Source organism: Geotrypetes seraphini, chromosome 3 (genome assembly GCF_902459505.1).
Source record: "Geotrypetes seraphini chromosome 3, aGeoSer1.1, whole genome shotgun sequence".
Taxonomy (NCBI): Eukaryota; Metazoa; Chordata; class Amphibia; order Gymnophiona; family Dermophiidae; genus Geotrypetes; species Geotrypetes seraphini.
Genome location: NC_047086.1, coordinates 38,120,298 through 38,139,484, shown reverse-complemented (window position 1 = coordinate 38,139,484; position 19,187 = coordinate 38,120,298). Strand labels below are relative to the sequence as shown.

Genomic DNA, 19,187 nt, shown 5'->3' with positions numbered 1-19,187 from the left:
AATCTTTCATAAACCAAAGGGAATTAATATTACAATATGCGCGGGGACAGAAATCCCACCCATCCCTGTGAGGAATCCCTCCGTCCCCACCCGTCTCCGCGAGGAATCCCTCCATCCCACCCATCCCTGCAAAGGATCCCTCTTTCCCAACCCATCCCTGCAAGGAATCCCTCCATCCCTGCCCGTAGTTATTTCATTTAATTATGTTACTGAATTAAAGGCTCTGGTAGAGACCCATTTACAAATAAGGAAAGACACTTTATTAATTTGGAAATATTAATTTGGAAGAATACATACTTTGTAAATGGGTTTCTACCAGAGCCTCTAATGTAAATATAAAATAGAAATACTCAGCTGATGAGGACCTCTAAGCTTTCAGCTGAGGACTTCCTCTGCAGTTGACCGGGGATCCCTTTTGCCAAGCTTGGCAGGCAGCAATAGCATCCCTGAGTCACAGATGCTGGCACCTCAGTGGCTCATGGATGCCTTTATACCTCATCCTCCCAGAGGAACTCATTTTTTACAAAGTAACTTGCCCAACTCTGGTACCTTAGTAGCTCTGCCACATTATTGCCCAGCCTTCAGTTAACAACATATGCTTCAAGAACAGTAAAAAGTTTCTCTTCCCACAACCAGGGCTGAACAGGTTTCTCCTCACTGTATAGATGCCAAATCGATAGCAATGTACCCACCCACGTGTTTACTAATGGAAAACAACCACGGTTTTCTTGCCTGCCTCCGCACAATTTTATTATTTTACCTTGACTGTGTACAGTAGATTTTATTTTATACTGTTGAATTCTGAGATGTATTTCCTGCATACCTGTAAACATGTGAGGAAGAAGACGTCTTTCGTGAACATGCCGAAATCTTATTCGCATCCTTCTCTAGGCCTGTTGTCAATAAAGGCTTCTGGTTTACAAAACAGGGGGAAAAAAAAATCACCCCAGAAAGGAGCTGGGAGGAGACGTCATTGCAGGCTGGAAGATGGAGCGGGCAGCAGAGGTGAGATGCTCCGCCTACAGCAACCTCCCTCCAAGAGTTCCAGCAGGAAACAAAAGTCCTTCCCTATATTCATTCCCACCACCCCTCCTAAAGTCAGCACTGGCAGCCCTGAGTCTTCATAGCCTTGGCCCCTCCTCCTCATTGCATTTCAGTTTGCATACAGGAAAAGAGCATGTGATTTTATTTTCTTTTTTTAAACAACAAAAAAAAAGAATTCTTGATCTTAGCAAACTTTTCTGGGGCATTCTCCCCTTCGCTGTCTCCTACAGCAGTTGCATGCGCGCCCGGATACTGAGGAGGGAGTTAAGCATGAGTGTTCCAAGGGGGGGGGGGAGCCTGCACATGACACCTACCCACAAATCAGCAACAGTCTCTGTCACGTAGGCATGGAGCTCAGCACATAGGCACACAGAGTCTATGTGCCTACATGCTGAGATCACTGCCTACGTGACAGAGACTGTTGCTGCTGATTCGTCGGGACTCGGGAGCTCAGCTCGGCGCCAGACCCAGACCAGAAATTAGGAAGGCCTCGGGATAGGAACTCTGGGTCCATCCCCGTGGGAGTCTCGTCAGCCTGGGAAGGGTCCCCGTGGGAGTCCCGTCAACATAGGGGGATCCCCGCAGGATTCCCACAATCCCCATTCCTGTGCAGACCTCTAGGAATCCTGAGACTCTGGGGTCTAAGGCCTTCCCTGGCAGCTATGTACTTGATTTATTAAAGATTTTGACTACAGGAAGTTTACATGGACAGATATCTGGCTCAAACTGAAATCCTGCAATTGCATCCTGGATCCTTTCCTTTCCTACTTTTATGAAAACATTCCCGCGCAGGCTATCTCCTCCCTTACCAGGCTTATAAATTCTGCTTTACTATCGGGCCTGTTCTCCATAGAAATGGGACACATCGCCTTGTCCCCTCTTCTGAAAAAAGCCTATCTCGACCCTTCCTTACCATCTAACTACCGCCCCATAGCAAATATCCCTCTCCTAACTAAACTGCTAGAGCCCATAGTCGCCACCCAGCTCTCTTCTTACCTAGAGAGATTCTCCATCCTCCATCCCTACCAATGTGGCTTCAGATCCGAATCCCTCCTAGTTTCCTTAATTTCTAAGGTGCAACTACATTCTCATAACAAATTCGCTGTCCTATTACAATTCGATTTCTCTGCAGCTTTTGATGTTGTCCACCACGACATACTACTTTATCAACTTTAAGAGATAGGAATTGACTCCACCGTCCTAAAGTGGTTCTCAAACTTCCTATGCTCTCGCTCCTACACTGTCAACACAAATGGCACCATGTCTGTTCCTTGGACACCATCTTGCGGTGTCCCTCAGGGATCACCCCTATCCCCTATTCTCTTTAACATCTATATGTCCTCCCTGAAACTCCTCCAATTATCCCCCCTTGAAACAATCTACACATACGCTGATGACATCCTTGTCCTCCTTGAGACAGACCAGAACCTCACCAAACTCCACGAGAACATTACAGCTTGCATAATGAGACTCCATTCCTGGTCCTTTTCGGTACAGATGAAATTGAATGAATCAAAAACAAAATTACTCTGGCTCGGCCCAAAATTAGAACACCTGCCCACCCTCTTCGCACTACCCTCAGGCGCTGCACTGCAGCTTGAGTTCTCAAGCAAGGTCCTTGGCATCATTTTCGATTCTTCTCTCTCCCTCAATGACCACCTCAACTCCTTGGCTAAATCATGCTTTTTCAGCCTCCACATGCTGAGGAAAGTAAGATCCTATTTTCGCCAACAACATTTCGCCGTCCTTGTACAATCCATCATCCTCTCCAAACTAGACTACTGCAATGCCATCTACTTAAACCTATCAAAAAAAGTCTTCAAAGACTCCAGCTAATCCAGAATACTGCAGCCAAGTTGATCTTTGCAAAACGCAAGTCTGACCATGTCTCCCCACTCCTAGCCAAACTTCACTGGCTCCCAGTGATTTCCAGAATCCATTTCAAATGCTCTTGCCTGGCTTTTGAGATCATTCATGGCATCCTTCCTCCCTTAATCCCACTATCTTATAACTCCTTGAGTCCTGATTCTACCAGACCCGCCCAAAGGTATAAACTATCCTTCCCCTCTCTGCACGGTATTCGCTATGCAGGCAAACTGGGAAAATCCCTTCTCTTCAGAATCACAGGTCTTTGGAACGACCTTACTACCCTGCTGCAGAACCTGGGCTCCCTCCAATTATTCCGCAAGTACCTGAAAACCTGACTTTTCACTAAAATGTAATTCTATCCCTCCTTACTCTTCTTTTCTATATATAAGTTCATGTAAACCTTTTTTTTTCCTTCTCTTCCTATATTTTAAGTTCTTGTAAACCATGCCGAGCTCCACATCCGTTAAGGTTTAGTTTAGTTTAGAAGGTGATCCAATAGCATCAAAATCCACTTTAAAAACCAAGGATCACACATGATCAGCAGAAGAGAAAAAATGGAGGGGGTACTCTTGGCATGGTTATGCAGGTGCAGATTTGCCTCTGACAGACCTTTCAAACACAGTGGTTCAAACCCTGGTACCCATCTAGAACAGCTTTTGGATCAGAAATGTCACCCTGGGAACTTGTAGGCAGAAACCACACGTAGAACAGAATTAGAGTTGCACATTTCATCAAGCGAGGATGAGGACCGAGCAACATTGACAAGCATGAAAGCCCTGCAGAGAAGCTAAAAGACTTAGAGAACTAGTCTTACAGAGAAAATTTTGCAATTTCTGTGAATCTCAGAGACAGTTCCAGACCAGTTGCTCCTTACTGCGTTGGTTGCATTCCATTCCATTAGTGCCTTTTATTCCACCAATACCTTGTGGTTCTAGGTGGATTACAAAAGAGGTGATCTGGACATACCCAGTAAAATAGATGAGGCGTTAGGATCCGGGGATAGATTGAAAAGATCTGTTAGAGTATTTGCTAAATTTGACGAATTTCCTGAATAACATGGTTTTTTAATTTATTTTTTTTTAAACATATTTTTATTGAGTGTTTGTGTGGGTGGGGGGTGGCTTGCGCCTCCTTCTTCTCCTCAGCCAGATACTAGCTATAAGCTGTGCCTCTACTCTCTATGGTTTTTAATTCTTACCTGAAGGTTTTCTAGTTGGGTGTTCTGGTCTGTGGGTTAAAGCAACACTCCCACAGAATGTCACTGTGGGACCGGCACATTGGAGTGTATATCGTGACTCTGTTCTCCGGAGAAGTGGCATTATACCTTCTATTGTATCCACATTTGTGTACCTCTATTACAAGACTAATCTGGACCTCCTGAGGAAGGCGAATCCGCCGAAACACGGACCGTGTTGGGTCCTGCCTCACCGGAGCATATGTGGATTATGACTTTGATTTTCTGTGTAATACATCAATAAATAAGCATCAAGAACATCATCCTCCATTTCTTTTTGTTTTCCTTCTCTGGACTTTTTTTTTATTTTTAATGTGGAGCAACTGGGTCGACCTTTTCTCTTGTCGATTGAGTACCTGTTTAACCCCAGGATCCTCCATAACACTGCCCCCAGTACCACCCCTCATCTGCCCAATTGTTTTGTGAGTGGTCTGAGGCGTTATTCAGAGGTACTGTCCGTTTTTTGTTTGGTTTTTTTTTTCCAAATAATTTTTATTAGCGATTGCAACACAGAGTGTACAGAAATCCAACAGTACAAGGGCACTAGGCCCAACACTAGGTACAAATATCAAGGGTTAAGTGGACACGGGGGATTTAAGCAGGAAAGATCCTTTCTTGCCCATTTAAATTGCTTTGAATATCAGCCTGAGTTTATAGATGCATGCATATTCCTGCTGTTGAACTAGCAAACTTTTGGTAACCCATAACACCCTTTGGTTTGATTCAAGACAGGGTTGGACATGTTCCTTCTGAACCAGAACGAATGCAGGTAGGGCTGGTCTCGGTTAGGGCACTGGTCTTTGACCTGGGAGCCGCCGCGTGAGCGGACTGCTGGGCGCGATGGACCACTGGTTTGACCCAGCAGCGGCAAGTTCTTATGTTCTTATCTAAATCTATCGATAAATGCCGTGATCTCACAGCTCATACCACAAGACTTCAAATCATCCTGCAACCTTAGATGAAGAACTTAAGTGCTTTACTGGCTGCATGGGAGATAGAGGAGGTATACGATGAAGACCATTATTGGAAGGTCATGCTTTGAGTGGACTGTGCCACGCTCACTTCCTCCCTGCACTCCTACTAAATAAATCTGTTGTATGCTGTGAGGGAAGGAGGAATAGACAGGGAGTGTCCCCTAAGCCCATGGCACTGACCTGTGGGGTACCACAAGGATTGATACTATCATCTATTCTGTTCATTATCTACCTCTAGCCACTAGCTGAGCTGATTCAGTTGATGGACACTTGGTTCTGCATCTGTGCGGATGGTGACCAGAATGTGTAGGGGAAATGCTTAAACAACCAAACTCTGGCTCTATCTTTTTAGCACTGCACACTCCTAATATAATTCCAGTTTCTGTTGTTGTTATTAAGCCATGTACCCTAAATATTTCTGCCAACACCAGTGTACAAAGAAATGCATCTCAGTTTTCGACAACTTAATATTGCCTCTCACAGATCTGTATAATTCAATAATGTGCGTTTGCCGTTAACGGCCTCTTGAAGCAAAGCATTTCACGCAGGGGAAGCTTCTCTCTTCATTGAGAGCATGGCAGCTGTAGCTGCAGCAGACAGCTTTAAAAACAGATACAATAAAACCCTGGGAGGCAGTGGGTTGACACAAGAGCATGAAATGGACAAGATGAAGCCTCTTTGTCAGTCAAATATGCTGTAAAGTTACTATAGTAACATCGAGTACTTAGCTCCAGGTGGGTTGACTTAATCCATCATCAACAGCAACAACATAAACAAGAGGCTACAGGAAATAAAATCCATAGCTATTATTGCTTCCTTTTGCACATATTTTTTTCAAGATATTGTTGAGGATTTATGATTGAGTTCAGCTTAATAAGATGGCGAGTGACTTTTGTTCTGGGCTCCAGTGGTCAGTACTTCATCTACAAAACAGGTCTAAAGAGGGTCAATTTTCTTTCTACGCAGGGTTATGTAACAACGACCAAACCAAAAAACCCAACACTAAGGACCCTCTTTTACAAAGGCGCGCTAAGCGTTTTAGCGCAGATTTAGCGCATGCTAAAGTCGACACATGCGCTAACCGCTAACGCTTCCATAGGATAACATGCGCGCATTAGCGTTTAGCGTGCTAAAAAGTGTAGCGCACCTTTGTAAAAGAGGGGGTAAACCTTGATCATTTATTAACAAAACGTCAAAGTGGGACATCGAGCAGGCACTGTTTTCGTCTTTTTTTGTGACTTTGTGCAGTGCTGCGTGTCTGATCGTGCTATAGAAATCATTAATAGTAGCAGTAGTAATATTTCATCAAATGTTATCTATTCAATAAAACTTAAACCTTCTGCCGTATAGAGATCTTCTGTAGTGGGCCAAATGGAACAAGTCCTTAAAGTTCCTCTTGGCCACCCATTTCAACATTGGTCTCATGCCTTTGAAAGCTATAATTTCTAGTTGATCTCTTCTCAAAAATATCTCTACTCTGATTCATGAAGTGAAACCCTGGCCGTGTGAGATGGATGCAGTATAAGTTAAGTTACTTTCCTTTAATTTCAACTTTAAATTTAAATCAAATCTTTTATATGGCACATATAATAGGTTTTTGTCTTTTTATCGAGGGCTCAAAATAGCTTATAATAGAATTAAGGTAGAAATTGTACCTGGGTCCTGAAGCTTCAAATCCACTGACCACCAGGCTGCCCTTCTGCGCTGCAAGGGTCATTTTTGTACAAATGAAATCAGACCGATGGATGTTTCATTTTAGAAAACGTCTGTTCATTTTGGGTGTTTTCAGTGCAAGAATGTCCTTCTCGTGCGTTGTCAGAAACTGTTCAAAAATGGCTGTGAAATGTTCTTCTGTTTCTTGGATATTATGAACAGGAAGACCTTAAGAAATTGGAAGACTGGGCATCCAAATGGCAGCTGGAATTTAATGTGGACAAATGCAAAGTGATGTATATTGGGAAGAATAATTCTAATCATCGTAACCTCATGCTAGAATGCATCTTAAGAGAAATATCTGGGTGCCATTATAGATACTACACTGAAATCTTCTACCCGGTGTGTGGATGTAGCAAAAAAAACAACAAACCAAAACGGCTAACAGGATGATAGGAATTTTTAGGAAAGAGATAGTAAATAAGGCCAAGAATATTATAATGTCTCTGTATCATTCCATGGTGCAACCTCAACTTGAGTGTTGTGCACAGTTTTGGTTGAAAAGATATAGTGGAATTAGAAAAGGTTCAAAGAAGAGCAACTGAAATGATAAACTGCTCTAGTATGAAACTCCTCTAGTACGAGGAAAAACTGAAAAGGTTGAAGCTCTTTAGCTTGGAAAAGAGACAGTTGAGGGAGTAGAAATTTGAAGCAGATGTATGTGCTGAGAGGCAAGTGGCTGGGAGAGGGACCTCGGGGTGATAGTGTTTGAGGATCTGAAGGCGATGAAACAGTGTGATAAGACGGTGGCTGTTGTTAGAAGGATGCTAGGCTGTATATAGAGAGAGGCATAACCAGCAGAAGAAAGGAAGTGTTGATGCCCCTGTGTGTGTCATTGGTGAGGCCCCATTTGAAGTATTGTGTTCAAGTTGTGGAGGCCTTATCTGACCAAGGATTTAAGAAGACTTGAAGCAGTCCAAAGGAAAGCGATGAAAATGGTAGGGGGCTTGTACCAAAAGAAGTACGAGGAGATGCTAGAAGACCTCAACATGTCTACTCCAGAGAGAAAGGACAGGGGTGATATTATATAGGTATTTAAATATTTAAAAGGTATTAATATATAACCAAATATTTTCCAGAGAAAGGAAATTGATAAAACCAGAGGACATAAATTAAGGTTGAGGGGTGGTAGCTTTGAGAGTAATGTTAGGAAATTTATTTTCATGGCGAATGTGGTGTATGTCTGGAATGCCCTCCTGAGGGAGGTGGTGGAGAGGGAAACGGTGATGGACTTCAAAAAGCGTGGGATGAACACAAAGGATCTCGAATTAGGATATGAATGGGATGACTTTCAAAGTCTGAATCCCGCAAATAAGATGATTTGGATAGGTTGGAGTGAGGTTCAACAGCATGACATTTTTTCAATGGTGGCCCTCCAACTTTGGAATACCCTTCCAGCTCCCATAAGGGAGGAGAATAACCTTGTCTGTTTCAAGGGCCTACTCATGAGCCACCTATTTAAAAAAGTTTTCAATATTTGATTTTTTTTTCACTCTTTTCATTTTTCAAATTCCTCTGAAGAAACAAGTATCAATGTTCTCCTTCCTTTTGTTTGTTCCTTATTCATCTTTCTTTCCTATATAACTTGTAGTTCCAACCCAGCTTCCTTTCTGTCTCATATTTGTCGTTCAGTCTGTCAACCATTAGTATGCCATTTACTTGATGTTTCATTTAATTTCTTTTAATTGTCCTGTTATTGGCGTTGTTTTTATTTTAGTCATGTTTTTGTTTACCTATTATATTTTAATTTGTAGCTTGCTTAGAAATTGGATAAGTGAATCAATCAAATTTTAATAATAATAACTTTATTTGTATACCACAATACCACAAGTAGTTCAGAGCGGTTTACAGAGGAAGAGATAGTACATATACAGCAATATTACAGAAAATATTGTCAAGTACATTGGTAACAAAGTTCGATTACATTAGTAAGCCAAGAGAGGATAGGTATAACCGGACATATGTCAGGGATACAGCTGGTAATTCAGTGATATAGCGAGGTGGGATGGAGTCAGAGAAATTTATCAAAGAGATAGGTTTTAATTGATTTCCTGAAGAATTGGTAGGAGGGAGCACTTGTAATGAGGGTGGTTAGACAATTATTCCATTTGCCAGCTTGGAATGACAGTGTTCTATCAAGGAATCTCTTGTAGACACAGCCCTTCAGGGAAGGGAAGGCAAATAGATAGGCACTACGTGTGCAAGTGGAGCCTGGGAACACAAAATGATGCGACAATCGGTAAATCGGGGATGAACCCATTAAGGTTTTGAAGCAAAAGCAGGCGAACTTGAAGATGACCCTTTCCTCCATTGGCAATCAGTGGAGTTTTCTGTAGAACAGGCTTACATGATCTGACTTTTTGAGGCCATAGATGAGACGGACGGCAGTATTCTGAATGATTCTCAGACGTTTGATGGTTTTCTTGAAGGATCCCAAATATTTGATATTGCAGTAATCTAAGGTGCTTAAGATTAGAGACTGGACCAACAATCAAAAGGAGAGGAAGTCAAAGTAGTGTTTGATGGTACAGAGATTCCAGAGAGTGCAAAAGCATTTTTTAACCTGAGCGTTGGTATGGTCTTCAAAAGTCAGGCATCGGTCCAGGATAACTCCAAGAATTTTAATGGTGGAATTGATTGGGTAAGTTAGCCCGTTTAATTTCAGAAAGGTATTCGTTAGTTTGTGGTTGGGACTTGCGAGGAAAAGCTTAGTTTTTTCTGGGTTTAATTTTAGTTTGAACTGTGTAGTCCATTGTTCTAACATAGTGAGAACAGAGAAGGTGAATTGTTCAGTTTCTTGTGTTAGCGAGGTTACGGGGATGAATAAAAACTTGAAACTTGAAACTCCAGTTGTTGCAACCTAAGGACAGTACCGGGTGTACTTCTAAGGTCTACGGCTCAGAAATAGCAAAGAAAAAAAGACATTTTAATTGAATCATGAAATTATAAAGAATGTAAATATAGGGCAGTCTGTTGGGACCATTTGGGTCTTTATCTGCTGTCATTTACTATGGTAATATATATGATAAGGGTCTACAAAATCCTGAGTGGTGTAGAATGGGTAAGAGTGAATCAATTTTTTACCCTTTCAAAAAGTACAAAAACCAGGAGACACTCAATGAAATTACATGGAAATACTTTCAAAACAAACAAGTGGAAATATTTTTTCATTTCGAATAATAGTTGAGCTTTTGAACTCATTGCCACAGAATGTAGTAACAGCGGTTAACATAGCTGGGTTTAAGAAAGGTTCGGACAAGTTCCTGGAGGAAAATTCCATATTCTGTTAAGACAGATATGGGGGAAGCTACTGTTGGCCCTGGATTGATAGCATGGAATGTTGCTTCTATTTGGGTTCCTGCCAAGTACTTGTGACCTGGATTGGCCACTGTGGAAATAGGAAACGGGCTAGATGGACAACTGGTCTGACCCAGAAAGGCTATTCTTACGTTTTTATGAACAGGATGTCCCTTTTCTGACTTTGACAATCATTTTGAATCTGTTATAGGGGAAAACACCCTCCAGGGATTGAAGGCAGGGTTGGACATGTTCCTGCTGAACCAGAACGAATGCAGGTAGGGCAGGTCTCGGTTAGGGCACTGGTCTTTGACCTGGGGGCCGCCGCGTGAGCGGACTGCTGGCACGATGGACCACTGGTTTGACCCAGCAGCGGCAAATTCTTATGTTCTTATCTAAATCTATCGATAAATGCCGTGATCTCACAGCTCATACCACAAGACTTCAAATCATCCTGCAACCTTAGATGAAGAACTTAAGTGCTTTACTGGCTGCATGGGAGATAGAGGCGGTATGTGATGAAGACCATTATTGGAAGGTCATGCTTTGAGTGGACTGTGCCACGCTTACCTCCTCCCTGCACTCCTACTAAATAAATCTGTTGTATGCTGTGAGGGAAGGAGGAATAGACAGGAGTGTCCCCTAAGCCCATGGCACTGACCTGTGGGGTACCACAAGGATTGATACTATCATCTATGCTGTTCATTATCTACCTCTAGCCACTAGCTGAGCTGATTCAGTTGATGGACACTTGGTTCTGCACCCACAACCCTAAATAAAGTGACTACCTGTCTAACATCAATTCATGAATGGGCTAAAAACAACAAACATTACCTCAACTTAAGTAAAACCGAGCTTCTACGAGTCCCCAACACAATCTCTTTTGGGAAATATGAACTTCCCTTTAAATCAAAAGTCAAGTACCTACAGCTAGATTCAACACTTGCACAGAGTTAACACTTACTTTGATTCTACAAACCTAGGGCGGGCTCCGTTTCTGGCAGTGTTCAAGGCCCGTTTAAAAGCCCTCCTCTTTGAGAGAGCTTTCGACCCCTAACTCCTCTCACCTTGGGTTCTGCATCCCCTACCCTCTATGCCATGCCCGTGTGTCCAAGTGGGACTGTAAGCTCTTCTGTCAAAATGTACAGCGCTGCATACGCCTTTCAGCGTTATATAAGTGCTAAGTAGTGGTTTGTGATAGTGCAGCGCATAGGCGTCGGAACAGGGCAGGCCACAGGGGCCATGGCCTCCCCAAAAACTGGTGCCCGCCCTCCCGACTCCAGGGGTTTAACTTAAAACGATCGGGCAGCCGCCACCATGCAGCTTCAAGGAGCAGGCCTGCCCCCCCCCCGGAAGTAGAATGAAGACTTCCATTGGCAGACCTTCTTCTTGATACTGCGCAGCGGCTGCCCGATCATTTACAACTGAAGCTGCTGCACGATTTCGCTGGGGCTAGGGCGAAGCGCCTTGACGACCCCCCCCAAACAAAACAGCATTCCTCTGCCCCTAGTGCGGCATGGCTTTCTGATTCCATCCAGGTCATTGTACGATTTCAAATATGCTTCTAAAGTTTATGTCATTTACCCAACATCATCATTCTAGAAGGGTTGGAGGGGATAGCAATGTGTCGCAGTGTGTCTTCTCCACGTCAACTGCTCCACTTGGTCAGCAGATGCATTTTCTTTTTCTTTTTTTAATATCTTTATTCATTTTTAACACGTTCATTAAGTGAATACAAGAAAAATTCGTTTTACACTTTATACATCACTTAAAATCCTTAAAATATATAAATAGATCAACACATTTTCCCATCAAAAATTATTATATAGTGTGGCGGGGTCAGGAATAAGCCTAGCGCTGGCAACCCGGCTCCCGCCCCAGGCGCAGGATGGAGCGCTCCCTGGAGGACTCCCGCTGGATAATCCCAGTAGAAAATACAATACACTGCTCACTTTGGAAAGTTCAGACTTTTCTTTTTATTACCCCCCAGTTCAAGGCACTGGGTCTCAAACAGTCTCTCTTGGCTGAGTGGACTTGAAACAAATAATTCATTAGCAATGCTTCTCCTTTGTGAGAGAGTCCAAACTGCTGTTCAAGCAGATAAACCAAAAATAAACAAAAACGGTTTGTTTTTTTTCTTCAGTTTCACCAATTGTGCCTGGGGATACTTCAGGAAGCTTTTCCCACCTGACCCACCTGAAGTACAATGCCCCCCACTACCCTTATGCTCCTGGGGTAGGGGCTGGGGAACCATCCACCCTTTTCTGACTGGTCTAAGTCCCCACCCAAAAGTTCCCCTATTCAGGGCTATGTAAGGTCAGGTCACTGAATTCCCGTTCAGGCTTTTCTTGGAAGTTAATTAGGGTTCCCACCTCCTTCACTCTCCCTGCAAGGCCTATCTCTTGGGCTCTAATTGACCCATTCACACTTCCTTACAGTCCTGCCTAAGGGAGAAAGAACGCTGCCCAGAAAGACGTTAACTTTCATTCCCCTCCCCCCATTCGTTACCTTATTGACTGTAATTAGATAGGAGATCCCAGGCTGCCAGACCGCACTCCATTTCACTTCCTTCAGAGACCTCTATATCTATCTCCATTAGGGACTCCCCGCTCTCTGAGGCTGGATAGGAATTCCCTTCAGGGGCAGCTACTGGCCAGCCCTGCTCTGGAAGCCTTTCTCCTCCCTTGAGCTTCTGCCTGGGAGCCAGAAGTTTGTTAATTCGTGAGGGCTGTAGGACAGCCTGTTCTTTAGTCCTGGACTGGGAAGGAAAACTCCTAGCTGTCTCCTTCCTGCTCTGCACGGCATGTCTCTCTCTTGCAGTTCCTGAGTTCCCCTGAGTGTTCCCAGGTGTGTTGGTTTTATGCTGCAGGCCCGTTCCCACTCTCCCTCTGGGTTCGTCTTGCCTGTCAGCTCCGCCCCTTTCCTTAACCCTTCGTGGGCTAGTTTTCTTTACCAGAGGCTTTACTGGAGAACTGCCCAAGGAATTATAAAAGGGATTATAGTGCCCTAAATCAGGTATTGTGGTTTCTGCCCTTCTCTCCCTGCCTTGCCCTGCCTGTTGGCTCTTTATAATAGGAACAGGGTTAATGGGCAGCTTCCTGGGCTTAGGAATAGGGGCAGCCCTTTGCATGGCAGGGTTTAAAACCGGGTTTAAAGTGGTGACAGGAGCTTCCCTGTCACAATAGTTATTAATGAAATATATTCATATCCTTCAAAAAGTGCAAATAGCATATTTTTCATCTTTATAAGGAAATAGTAAGCACCTATATAAATATTTAATTATTCAAAACCGAAACCAATCCAACCCACCCCATCAATCAATAAAAAAAAATTCAAAAATTAAATTCAAAGAAAAATCCACCCCCCCCCCTCCCCCTGGATGTGCATTTGATATATCAACAAATTCAAAACTATAATAATTCTACAAATGACATCAATGGGCCCCATATTAATTTAAAAATTTTTATATTCCCTGACAAATCAGCATTCATTTTCTCATATTTATAAATTAAACATAAATTTGCCCACCAGAATGTGAAATTTAGACGGTCCCAATTTTTCCAGTTTCGCATAATCAATTGTATAGCTGTACCTGTCATAATTAAAAACAATCGCCTCCTATATTTATCTAAGGGATCTTTAACATACAATATAGTCCCACAAATCACTACTTCATAAGTTAAAGGAATCTCAGAATCTAAAATATTATTAATATGTCCCCAAATCGACTTCCAAAAGCTCAGAATCATAGGACAATAAAACAGTAAATGATCCAAAGTACCAGCATCTATCAGACCTAGAATTATCTAACTTATTCAATTTAACTGCATTTTCTAAAAAGAGAAGAGGTACATTGTGTGGGTCTTTGCCCCACCTTTGAGATTTTTTTTTTTTTTTTGAAGCATTACACGGTTGTAAGTGGAGGCTGGTTGCTTCTGAGCCATGAATTAACATGTTCTACCCTTCATTTATTCCCATTTGTGTTGAGAAAATTTGGTAGGTATTCTGGTTAGTTTAAATTTAATTAAATTAAATGACAAATGCTACCACAGAAATCTTGAACCGATACAAGAACATACTCACTGTTCAGTATGTATAACTGTGCAATGTAAAATGTTTAATTGTTCAAATTATTCAGGCTTTCACATTATGTTAATGTAATAATTGCTTTTCAATAGGCATATTTTTCACCGCTGTGATTGTTTACATATCATTAAAAATGACTAAATGCGATGCTTGTAGTGTAAATACTCCTGTCTGTTTTCTACAATTTAAATTCTTAGGCCTTTCCAGGAGTATCTTGGAGTTTCACTCTGTGGATAGGAGAAGGAATCGGCTATAATTCAAATGACAAAATATCTTAACGACCCTTTTACTAAGCTGCCGTTAGAGCTATTGTACATTTACTGCAGTTTAAAATATCATACTGCAGGATGTGTTTAGGCATCCGGTGGTAACTGCCAAATCCAGCGCATGCTAAAAAATATTTCCTATTTGCTCATTTCAAGCGGCTAGTTGGAATGCTGACTTTCGTTATTACTATTAATTACCACTATTATTTCTATAGCGCTACCAAACATACAGAGCACTGTATAGAGTCACAAAAAAGGCGCAATTCTATAAATGGTGATTGACACGCGATCAATAACCATTTTAAAAGGAAGATGCCACCGACAGATCCATTTATAGAATCCTTGCCTTACTGCCCACAAAATTGGTGTCGGTAAGTGATCATGTGGTAATTTTGATTTATGGCTGTGTGCTAATGGGAATATTAACACATGGCCATTAATATACAGTCAAACCTTGGTTTATGAGTGCCGTGGTTTGCGAGTGTTTTGCAAGACGAGCGAAACATTTGCAAAATCTGCACCTTGGAAACCGAGCTTGACTCGGTTTGCGATCTCCCCCCCCCCCCCCCCCCCCCGCGATCTGGCATCCCCCACGCGATCCGGTACCCCCTGCTCACGTCACCCCCCCTCCCCTCCGCAATCCGGAATCCCCCACTCACCCACCAAAACACAATCGCTTACCCCGATCTGGCACTGGCACCAACACCAACACACAGGACATGCCGGTGCCGGTGCCCGAAGATCCTCCCTCTTGCTTGGGCTGGGCCTTGAGCATGTGCACATGCTCAAGACCTTCTAGTTCTCGCTCTCTCTGAGATTCTAGAAGGCCTTGAGCATGCGCAGATGCTCAAGGCCCAGCCCAAGCAAGAGGGAGGATCTTCGGGCACCGGCACTAGCATGTCCTGTGCGTTGGTGCTGTGCTGTGCAATTTCCCTGTGGGAACGGGGACAAATTTGTCCCCATGTCAATCTCTAATCTAAATATGTATACTTTAGAGCAGGGGTATCAAAGAACATAAGCAATGCCTCCGCTGGGTCAGACCTGAGGTCCATCGTGCCCAGCAGTCCGCTCACGCGGCGGCCCAACAGGTCCAGGACCTGTGCAGTAATCCTCTATCTATACCCGTCTATCCCCTTTTCCAGCAGGAAATTGTCCAATCCTTTCTTGAACCCCAGTACCGTACTCTGCCCTATTACACCCTCTGGAAGCGCATTCCAGGTGTCCTTCCAGAGGGCGTAATAAGGTGTCAAAGTCGGTCCTGGAGGGCCACAATCCAGCTGGGATTTCAGGATTTCCCCAATGAATATGCATGAGATCAATTTGCATGCACTGCTTTCATTGTATGCTAATAGATCTCATGCCGTATTCATTGGGGGAATTCTAAAAAGCCGACTGGATTGCGGCCCTCGAGGACCGACTTTGGCACCTGTGCTTTAGAGGAAAGGCAGGAGAGAGGAGATAATATAGAGATATTGAGGGATACGGTAAATCCGGGTCTCCAAAAAGGAGTACCTAAATGGGCCGCCGCGTGTGCAGATTGCCGGACTTGATGGACCTCGGTCTGATCCGGTGAGGGCGTTTCTTATGTTCTTAGATGTTTAAATACCTAATTAGCATAAATGCGCATGAGTTCAGTCTCTTTCAGTTGAAAGGAAGCTCTGGAATGAGAGGGCATAGGATGAAGTTAAAAGACGATAGGCTCAGGAATAATCTAAGGAAATGATTTTTCACAGAAAGGATGGTAGATGCATAGAACAGTCTCCCAGCAGAGGCGGCAGAGACAAAGACTGGCACGTAGGATCTCTGAGAGAGGGGAGGAGACAGTTGATGCTGTGGATGGGCAGATCGGATGGTTCATTTGACCTTTATCTGCCATCATTCTTTGGTGGGTGATCTAAATGAAGGGCAGATGCAAGGAACTCCACCAACCAGTGCAAAACACTGGGTTACACTGCATTTTTATTAACCACTCTCAAGCCCTTTTTCAAATTTTCAGCTCTATCTACCCCCATCCATTATGTCCCCTGACTATGAACCTGTTTGTTCTGAATAACTGCAGGGGCAGATTACTTGCTCAGCCTTTTTCTTCCATCTCTGAGCGAAATTAGTGGTAAACCAGAAATTCTTTATGGGGAGAGCACCTTAGAGAACCTCTGTACTACTGCTCCTATTAATTATTTCTATAGTGCTACCAGACGCACACAGCGCTGCACAGTCACAAAGAGCTTACAATCAAAAGAATCGAAAGAGCTTACAATCTAAACAGGCAAGACAGACAAACAGGATGTCATGGATACAGTTAAGGGGAACAAATCAGCCAGCTGGGTTGATGAGCAGACGGGAGTGCAAGACAATCAAGCCATTGTGACATCACTGATGAGGTAGTCTCATTGGTGGAAGGAGGCATTATGACATCACAATCTCAGCTCTGCTTCCCAAAGGCACACAGGATGTCATGGATACAGTTAAGGGGAACGGATAATCAGCTGGCTGGGTTGGTGGACAGCGGAGTAGGGTTAAGGATTGAAGGCTATATCAGTCTGCTTTTTAACAAGGGAAGGGGCTTGACGGACAAACTCAGGTAATTTATTCCAGGCGGTGTCAGGTCAAAAGTGTGCCGGGACAAAGGCGCAAGAAGACAATTGAGCGCAGCGCGGAGGCGCGCGCCGAAGAAAATTACTGTTTTTAGAGCTCTGATGGGGGGGGACTTGGGGGGGAAACCCCCCCCACTTTACTTAATACAAATCGCGCCGCGTTGTGGGGGCGTTGTGGGGGATTTGGGGGGTTGTAACCCTCCAAATTTTAATGAAAACTTCACTTTTTCCCTGTTTTTAGGGAAAAAGTTAAGTTTACAGTAAAATGTGGGGGGGTTACAACCCCCCAAACCCCCCACAACGCCGGCGCGATTTGTAGTAAGTAAACTGGGGATGCTCCTCAACAAAAACCCCCATCGGAGCCCCTAAAAATAGTAATTTTCTTCGGCGCGTGCCTCCGTCTTGCGCTCAGTTGTCGGCGCGCGCCTTTGTCTTCCGCGTTGTTGTCTATGAACCATTCCAGGCATAGGGGGCAGCTAGAATAAAGGAACGAAGCCTGGAATTGGCACTGGAGGAGAAGGGTAAAGCTAAGAGCAGCTTATCTGAGGAACGGAGTTCTCTGGGAGGTGTATAAAGAGAGAGAAATGAGGAGAGATATTGAGGAGCAGCAGAATGAACACACTTGTAGGTCAGCAACAAGATCTTGAACTGTATGTGATGGCAGATAGGGAGCCAGTGAAGTGACTTAAGGAGAGGGTTGACATGAGCGTAGTGAGGTTGGTAGAAGATGTAAAGGAGTAAACAAAAGAGCCAAGAGCAGAAGCTGGTAGGAAAACTTTTTCCAGCTTTGCAAATTGATTTTCTGGAGTAGAATTAGAATGAACTGGAATTTTCTAGGAAGGTTCTATTAACAGTCCCAGGAAGTAGAGGATTTTCCCGCTTGAATGCAATTGAAGTCACTGAAAAAAGTATTTGAAGGATAATGATTGGTAGACATAGTTTTAAATTTTACAGATGGACATGGGAAAAGCCATCGGCCTTCTATTTTTCTAAGGAAGCCATCTATTACTTTTGCTTAGCCAGCAACGACTATTAGGTAATGGTAGGGATACCAAGCATCCGGATTTCCCCAGACATGTCTTCCTTTTGTCCGAGTTTTGAAAAGCTTCTAAGAAATTGCTGTCGCGTGTACGTGATGTCATCATGTCACATCCGCATGTGTGCGGATGCCCTCCTGCCCGAGACCAGGCAGAAGAGGGTGGGATCGGGCAGGGCTAGGGTGGGACTGGGAGGCAGGACTGGGGTGTAATGAGGGGAAATCCTCGTTGTTTGATGGAACTTGGTTTAAGAATAATAATAAAAAAAAAAAAAACAGAAAAAAAATACAGTGGAACCTTGTTTTACGAGCATAATTAGTTCCAGAAGCATGCTCGTAAACCAATTTACTCGTATAGCAAAGTGAGTTTCCCCATAAGAAGTAAGGGAAACTCGCTTAATTCATTCCCCCCTCTCCGAGGCCACTGATGCTGCTCCATCTTACCCCGCACCCCCGAGGCCACTGGCGCTGTTCCACCCCCCCACCACCCCGCAATCCAGCATCCCCCCCCCCGCCATCTGGAACCCCCCCTCCCCCCTGCCGCGATCTGGCATCCCCTACTCACCTACCCACTCACCCAAACACAATCGCTTACCCCGATCTGGCACTGGCACCAGCACCAACACACAGGACATGCCGGTGCCGGTGCCCGAAGATCCTCCCTCTTGCTTGAGCTGGGCCTTGAGCCTCTGTGCATGCTCAAGGCCTTCTAGAATCTTGGAGGAATTCTATGAGCGTCGGGAGCAGTGTGGGCCATTCAGCGCATCTCCGCGCACTAGAAACTGCTACCTCATGCCCATAGAATTCTATGAGCATTGGAGCAGCGTCAGAGCATTTAGTGCCCCGGGCCATGGTAGAAACCTATCAACTAAGTAAAAGAGGAGCCCAAATGAATAGCAAAAAATTGATTTATAGACAGCAGCTGGATGATTCTCCTTTAAGATCATTTAAAACAATAATTTTCATAAAAACAATGCATCATCCATCATCTATGCATATCATTATATTACAGTCTCATTTTATAGATGTCAGCATTATAGATGTCACTACCCTAGTATTTTAAAAATCATATTC

General features: G+C 43.7%; 1 pseudogene; it reads right to left on the bottom strand.

Moving 5' to 3' along the window:
* Window positions 1-3,583: 3,583 nt before the first annotated feature.
* The window catches only part of LOC117356776, a 191,083-nt pseudogene continuing 175,479 nt past the window's right edge, over window positions 3,584-19,187 (bottom strand).